Below are 8,270 nucleotides of genomic sequence, written 5' to 3'. Positions count from 1 at the left end.
TTAATAACGTTCTTCAAATGTTTGCACAAAAACATTATTTATACATCATTCATGGAATGTTTATATCTAAAACTAAAATTTTTTAAATGCTACTATTTGTTTTAGAATGTTAGAGAGCATTTAATAGTAACGTTGTTCTAATGTTTGAAAAATGGAATGTTCGCATAACCAAAAAAGAATATTTTTAAAACATTAAAAAAACTGCATGTTTTGAATGTTCAGAGACCATTGAGAAATAACTCTTTCATAACGTAATGGAAACATTAGCAAAACATTCTTAGAACTTTTTTGTTAGCTGCCAGTTTTTTCTTGGTTATGCGAATGTTTCAGAAAACATTAGGGGAACATTTCATTTGATCATTTTGCAAACATTATTGAACGTTCAGATAACATTCAACGTTTTCACAATGTGATGGGAACGTTCTCAAAACGTTCTTAGAACATACTTTTGTTAGCTGCCCATTTGTTCTTGCTTATGCGAATGTTACAGAAAACATTAATGGAATGTTCCATTTGATCATTTTGCAAACATTATTGAACTAACTTTCAGAAACAACTTTTCCAAAAAACGTTCACAAAAAGTTCTTAGAACTTTTTTGTTATCTTGCCATTTTTTTCTGGGGTATGCAAACATTAAAGAAAACATTAAGGGAATGTTCCATTTGATCATTTTGGGAACGCTACTTTTGAATGTTCTCTGAACGTTCTGAAAACGTAAGTGGCAACATTTAAAAATGAATTAAAATGTTCCATGAGCCATGTATAAATAACGATTTTGTGAATGTTATTATACGCCATGCAACTTTGAATGAACATTCTATTAATGTTACTGGAAAGACCGTTTGTTCAACTTTGAGACAACTTTACTGTAGATCACAAGGGTTTGCGAAAGCGATGATTTTTTGCATCCGTTCAGCTCTTGGAATCTCAAGTGAGGCCAAGTTTTCCCGCTTATGACCCGACGTTTCCCTCCAAAACGGATTGCAAAGGCAAAGCTTTGTTTAGTGTGTAAATGTCTTAATTCAACACGTTTACGATTAATAAATTAACAAGAAACTGTAAAAAAAAAAAAAGGTCAAAGGGGTTAAAAATGCACCAAACTTGAGTCTTTCTTTTCCCCGCATATTTTCATTCTAAGTTTGACGCTGTTCGCAAGAGACTCGATCGCGTTGATTTCGCCGTTTAGTTTGCACATATAGAACCTGATGTCTTAAACTGCCATTACTTTAATAAAGAGCCAGAATGAGCTAGTTTTGTTCTTCCAAACGGCCCGCTGTCAGCGAAGGTGACGTTTCCTCCGAGGGACTCTCAGACGTCGGGGTTTGAAATGTTCACGATATGTGCGCGGGTGTCCCGTTGCAGCGATGAGTGGCTTTACTTTGAGGGACATTTTCTTTGAGGAAGCCAAATAGGATGCTGAGAAGCACTTTTCTGTTTTGATTTATGAAACTGCTGGGAATATTCAGCTGATTATGTTGTGGTTTCTAATTAGCACTTCGATATAGAATGTTGCAAATGCTGAATTATGTATTTTGTAATAATATAGTAAAACAATCATGGGATTCGCTTTAGAATAGCTTTGAATCGGGTGGGAACAGTATTTGTCATGAAACGCTATCGGCACTTTCCACAAAAAGAGTCCAGATGGCCTGTTACTTTTATTTGAAGCAATAAAGACGTAAAGAACTAGCTGTTAAATTAACCTAGCATTCAAAGTAGCTTGTTTTAAAAATCTCAGATGTCTGTAAGAACCCTTGAAGATGATGATTTTGTCCTGTCACACCTCGAGAGGTCTAGATATTATATTCAGCGGTTAAAATCATATACAAACTGTTGAATTACTATTTGATTAAATGCAGAAAATTATTTATTATGGATTCATATTATTTTAAAATATGTGATAATTTAAAATAAATATTTTATTTAATTTTAATGAATTAATTTAATTTCAATTATTAAATATAAATTTTTCAATTTACATTTAGTCATTTAGCAGACGCTTTTATCCAAAGTGACTTATTCTATTTAAATTATTCGATTTAACGGAGTTATTAAATGACTATAATAAAGAGAGAAAAAATTGTTAGATTCAAAGTAGCAGGTTTTAAAAACATAAACATGCTACATAAACATTTTAGCCTGCTGCATCTCGGAGGTCTAGTTAAAATCATATAACATCTGTTGAACTGATATTCAGTTAAATATAGAAAAAATACTATTAATGTTAGTTAAAAATAGGTAATAATTTAAAATATTTTTCTATAGTTTATACGTGTAATAAAAAAAAATTAAACATTTATTTTGAATTCATTTTAGTTATTAAATAACTAAAATACACCTAAAATAAAACATTTCATATAATATTTAGTTTGACCTCCTGAGGCGGAGGAACACGATTCTTCAGCGTTTCAAACTCTATTTTGTACCCTATTTGTGGAAAGTGCCTTTAATCTTGAAGCCTGTACTAGATGTGATTATTAATTTAACGATATTTTGGAACAGGAATAATCATAATGCAGTCAAACACGTGAATGTTGTACAGAAACACATGGAGGAAAACAAATATAGTTTGTACGGGGCACTTTACTATCAATCGAAGCGTCCCTCGATTCATCCGCTTGAGTAAAAATGACAAGAAATAATAATAATAAGCAAACTCATTTCATCACACCTTTCTCAGGAGAGTTAGAGGCTACCAAATCTATTATTAAAGTTTATGAGGATATTTTTTGTCATTTTATTTCTGTTTATTTAATCATAGAGTAATAACGTTTCTTTATCTATATTGTCATTTTGGTATTATGGTAATTTGGTATTACAGAGCAATTCTTATTTAAACCATCACATACATCTGTGATCCATACGATCATGTGGTTCACGAATCCAGAAATGTACAAATGTGTAAAAAAAAAAAAAACTAATGTAAAGAAAACAATTCAAGACGGTTGTGTGTAGTTTATATAAAAGATGTCAAACTTACAGTATGTTGATTTAGCGGTCATATGCATGGCTAAATCATCATTGTTTGTGAATATTACAGCAGATGAGACTGAACAAGCGGAGTAGACACACACACAAAAATACACGATCACTCAAGGATCCTCCAGACGATTATTTATGGGTGAATATGCCTAGCCATGCGAACTAAGGGTTTGCCTTTTTAACTTTCATCATTGATCTTATATTTTTTTAAGTGAACATTTACCCTCTTCCACATGGTAAATGGATTGTGAATGTGGGTTCATTCAACACTACAATAAAGACATCTTATTCACAGCTGAAGACGCAAGCTTGAGTTTGTCTGGCTGTTCGAGCCAATCGTTTTCATGGAAATGCACGTGCATTAGATGTGTGTGATTTCAGCTAAAGTTGCACAATTTACCAGTATATTGTTGCCAGATTTTATTCCTAGTATTTTATTATAATGTTGACACACAGTTTATGAGATCTTAGTATTTCCCTGTTCAAGCAGACGGAGCTAAATGACTTTGTCTGTGGTACAGTATATATACAGTAACTCAATCTAATCTAAGAGTGTCTGTCAACCAATCAGAATCCAGAATCATATATCAGTTTTATTTTAGTATTATTTATATACTCAAAGTATTTATTAATATTTGGAATTTGCATTTATTTTTATATAGTCAGATTTCATTTTCATTTTAGTTAACATTTTAGTCATGTTATGTTCTTTTGTCATTTTTTTATTGTTATGTTATTTTTACAATTGTAATGTTTAGCTTTATTTATTTATATAACTTATTATTTTATTTTATTATCTTATGTACTTAATTAAAATAATTTTTAAAAGTTTTAGTTAACTAACCATACTGTGTTATAAGTACATGTACTTAACATTTTTATTGTTAATTATTTTATTTATAAAAAAAATTTTTTTTTGTAATTTTAATACTTATTGTTTCATTCCTAACTTTCATAATTTTGGTTTTGTTCTTCATCTAGAATTTCTATTTCATATTTTATATATATATCTATATATATATACATATATATATATATACTGTACATATATACACACACACATATATATATATATATATATACACACACACATACACACATATATATTTGTTATATCAGAATTTTATATTGTAATTAACCAAAATTATGTTCAATAGTTTTATTTTTAGTTAGCAATGCTGTGTGTCATAAGTGAATATACTTCACACATTTCCCTCATAATAGAGTTAAGGTGTTGAATTTCTCCAGAGCTGAACGTAAAGCTTCCCTTTAATGTAGCATTAGCAGCGTTTGGAGTGAATGCGCTGTTATCTTGTCGACAGGAGATTTCACACCACCCACTACAGCAGGCTTTCATCCTCCTCTGAGTCCTGCAATGATGGAGCAGCATGTGAAAAGCAGGTCTATAAAGGACAAGATTCACCCGAGGCGACATCGCTGGGTGTCATGGCAACAGGATGATAGTATTACATGATGTCGTTATCTCTTGTTTATGGTAAATTGGGTTTTTGTATAGAAGAAGGAGCTATACGGCTCTGCATTCTCTCAAACGCTCTTTAATGTCTCAGTTGTTTCTCCCACGCAGCAATGGCATTAAATGGAGTCTCCTTAACAATGTCTCAACCTGCTCAGATTTGACAAGATGTAGAATCAGAGAACTCAAGCATTTCTAATCAAATTCACATGATCTAAACTGAAGACGAACATTGCACAGGTGAATTGCTCAATAAAACATGTACGAGAAAGTAAAATGAGTCAATTCTGATTCCTTGTTGACTTTAAGTCTGCTGGGTTTTAAAAAAGGAGTAGCAGATATATTTGTTTTGGATCGTTTGGACATTTCAATTGCTCTTGTTTAGAGTCTCTAGAAGTCGTTGTTTTGAATGGTCACTGTAATTGCTTGTAAACTGGATTGTGGGATTGTGGTGGGATCTGGAGATGCCAGTCAGTAAATCAGAGATGTTGGTACAGTAATGACGGGACGGAGGCAAGGACACAGGAGATGGTTGTGTGTGTGTGTGTGTGTGTGTGTGTGTGTGTGTATGTGTGTGTCTGATGGGAAGAGAACAGTGGTTTATTCAATCACAGCAAAAAAATGAACGATTCACACAGAGTACAAGACTTTATGAGAACATCCATCTTCCTCAAAGAAAACCAAACTGACACAAACTGTACTGTAAGACTTTCAAAGCGTAAATGTCCTATTCAATAAAGACTTTATGTGTGTGTAAAGCCTCAATGATCTTGCCAGAAATCTCTCTACATTTTTTTAAATGTCACTGTCATTATGTGGGCTGTCAAAATGCTGAAAAGAATATTTCTTTAGGGGTTGTGTAAGAAATGCTCCGTAAAATTTGCAATAAATATATCTTGACCAAACAAATTCTGGTTATAAAAATGCAATTTAAAATGTGTTGTGAAATAGGATCTTGAATCGGCGGTGTAGCCTCACGGGCGCAGCCTTATTTTCATTTGTGAAAAATTAACATGGGCGTACTCATGTTTTTCACACAAAAAAGAAGGAAAATTTGCACCTCCAAAAATTTGACTTGAATTTCAATAACAGAACAGTCGTTTGTAAAATACTTCTGTCAACACATTGTGATTCAAAAATAACAATAACTTATTATTAGATTAGATTAGATTAGATTAGATTATATATTACTTTTTACTTGATGTTAAACCACTTGACATTTTGGTATAAAAGACATTTTGGAATATACCAACATGAAAATTTAATTAAATATACCATATTAAATATACCAACATGATTAATTAAATTTAAAAAATTTAATTTTGAAGAACGTGACATATGTTTTAACCATTATGTTGTGTTCCAGGCATTTTGAAATAGAGAGGATATTCATTATTCCCCATAAAAGCTAGTTTATGTTATCGCACTGGACTAAAGCTGATTGGTCATAGGCCTCACTGATTTGAGCTTATGCACCCCGTTTGCACCCCAGTGCATATTACCAAAATTATCCACTGATAATGACTTTTCACTCAAAAACTGAGGTGCATAAGCTCAGGTTAATGAGGCCTACGACCAATCAGTTACACTGAATCAAAAATGCTAAACCTTTGCTAATTTTAAAGTAAACAAGTTGACAAAAGGATTGAGTCATTTGCTGATAATATACCATTGTGACATATTTACAGCAGTTTTCATAAGGCTGGTTTTCAGCACAACACAAGGGTTAAACTAGATTTGTAACTAAGGGGTTAAAAAAAGCTCTTCAAAACTTTCTACCATATAACAAATGGCTTCAGTCGTTTTTCAGAAACAAGCAGCTGGTCACATCTGGAAACACCTTCCCATGATTCATCATTCGAGGCCCAGTGAATTCTCCACAGTGCTCTTTAAAAGGCATTATTTGCACTAACGAGGGCCAAAATATCCCGCTGATTCTGCTAGTGTGGTACGACATCCATCACTTTCTAATGCTTCATTAGAGGCTGAGTGTTATTCAAAACTTTCTACCATATAACAAATGGCTTCAGTCGTTTTTCAGAAACAAGCAGCTGGTCACATCTGGAAACACCTTCCCATGATTCATCATTCGAGGCCCAGTGAATTCTCCACAGTGCTCTTTAAAAGGCATTATTTGCACTAACGAGGGCCAAGATATCCCGCTGATTCTGCTAGTGTGGTACGACATCCATCACTTTCTAATGCTTCATTAGAGGCTGAGTGTTATCGGGATGTTGTCAAGCTAATTATGACCATTACCTCCAAAACACACTAGAGAAGTTAAACGTTTCCATCAAATGTAACTGCTATGAAAAGAGCATTGTTCATGTGTACAGCACAAATGTGAAGTGATTTTTTTATTGTGCAAATAAACAAATACCCAGATGTTAACAGTTTGTGTTTATGTGAATAGTTCTTGCCATGCAAAACCATCAAAAAAAGTCTAGCAAATGGGGAATTTTGCTGAAGTTTCCTGCTTCTCAGATGTTTTTCCTGAGGAAAATACTTCATTAAAGGTGCAGTATGTAATATTGACAGCTAGTGGTGGAAATTGGTTGGCCTACTGCAGTCCAAATTCAGACTTGATGCTGACGCGGGTTGCCAGATTGAGGCCATGCGACAGAAACAAGTGCAATGGAAGGCCTTACACAGAGTAATTTGATGAGTTAATTTATCTGTGTTTTAATATGGCTCTGGGCATAGAGCTTTTTAGATGGATGCCGAGGTTTTTTAGGTCGGGTAGACCCAGTTTGTTTGCTGGCTTCCATGGCTGCAATACACTGTGTTTTCCACCATCTGGCAACCCGTGGTGTCAAAATACTATTGGGTAAATGGTCAGTGGGCGGAGTCACACAGACCAAAACCAAAAAGTTTTTAGTGTAGTTGTTGTTGTTTTTTGAGAAACAAGTGTGAACTTTATTTTTATTTATTATTATGATTTAGTACAGTCAGAAAATTACATACAGCACCTTTAAGTTTTTCTCATCCAATTATTTTGTTACTTTTAAAGGAAACTTTATGAGAAAAATCTGAGACAATGTTCAACATTTCAAACTGATGACTCAATTATGTCTTCAAAGCAAAAATAAATCCTTATGAAGAGCAGATTTTTGAGGAGAGCTGGTCTGGATCATCGTTTGGGCAAAGCCATCTGAAGCTGGTGGTGGGTTGGGATGAAGAAAGCTGTGAAGTCAAGGCTTTCAAAGGGTCTCCATGCTGAGAGTCACTCTGTCGGGAGGCTCTTGGATGAGAGGTTTCGATCCTGCTCCTGGAGATCCAGCTTCTTGCAGCGTTTATCTCCAGTTCTGCTCCAAACACACCTGTCTGTGATTTATAAGTGAACTCAAAGACGTTGCTGAACTGGTTCAGCTGTGTTTGATACGAACTGGAAGTAATGCTAGACCATTATATCAAAGTCATGGGGTTGCATGCATTTTGCATTTTTGTGGTGTTGTTAGTATGTTTTGGCTTGATGTCAGGGTGTTGTTATGCTGTTACTTGGATGTTTTGGTTGGTTGCCAGGGTGATATGTCTGGTTGCTAGAGGGTTGTATGCATGTTGCATTTCCATGCTAGGATGTTTTGGATGGTGCCAACTGTGTGGTTGCTAGGGTGTTCCTATGCTGTTACTGGGATGTTTCGGCTGGTTGCCAGGGTGATATGTTTGGTTGCTAGGGGTGGCATGCATGTTGCATTTCCATTCTGTTGCTAGGATGTTTTGGGTTGTAGCCAGGGTGTTGCTATTTGTTTGCTAGAGTGTTCTGGGTGGTTGCCAGAGTATTGCTATGCTGTTACTAGGATGTTTTGGTTGGTTG

Source organism: Sinocyclocheilus grahami, unplaced genomic scaffold (assembly GCF_001515645.1).
Source record: "Sinocyclocheilus grahami isolate Dianchi unplaced genomic scaffold, SAMN03320097.WGS_v1.1 scaffold528.1, whole genome shotgun sequence".
Lineage (NCBI taxonomy): Eukaryota > Metazoa > Chordata > Actinopteri > Cypriniformes > Cyprinidae > Sinocyclocheilus > Sinocyclocheilus grahami.
This window is presented reverse-complemented; position numbering follows the sequence as displayed.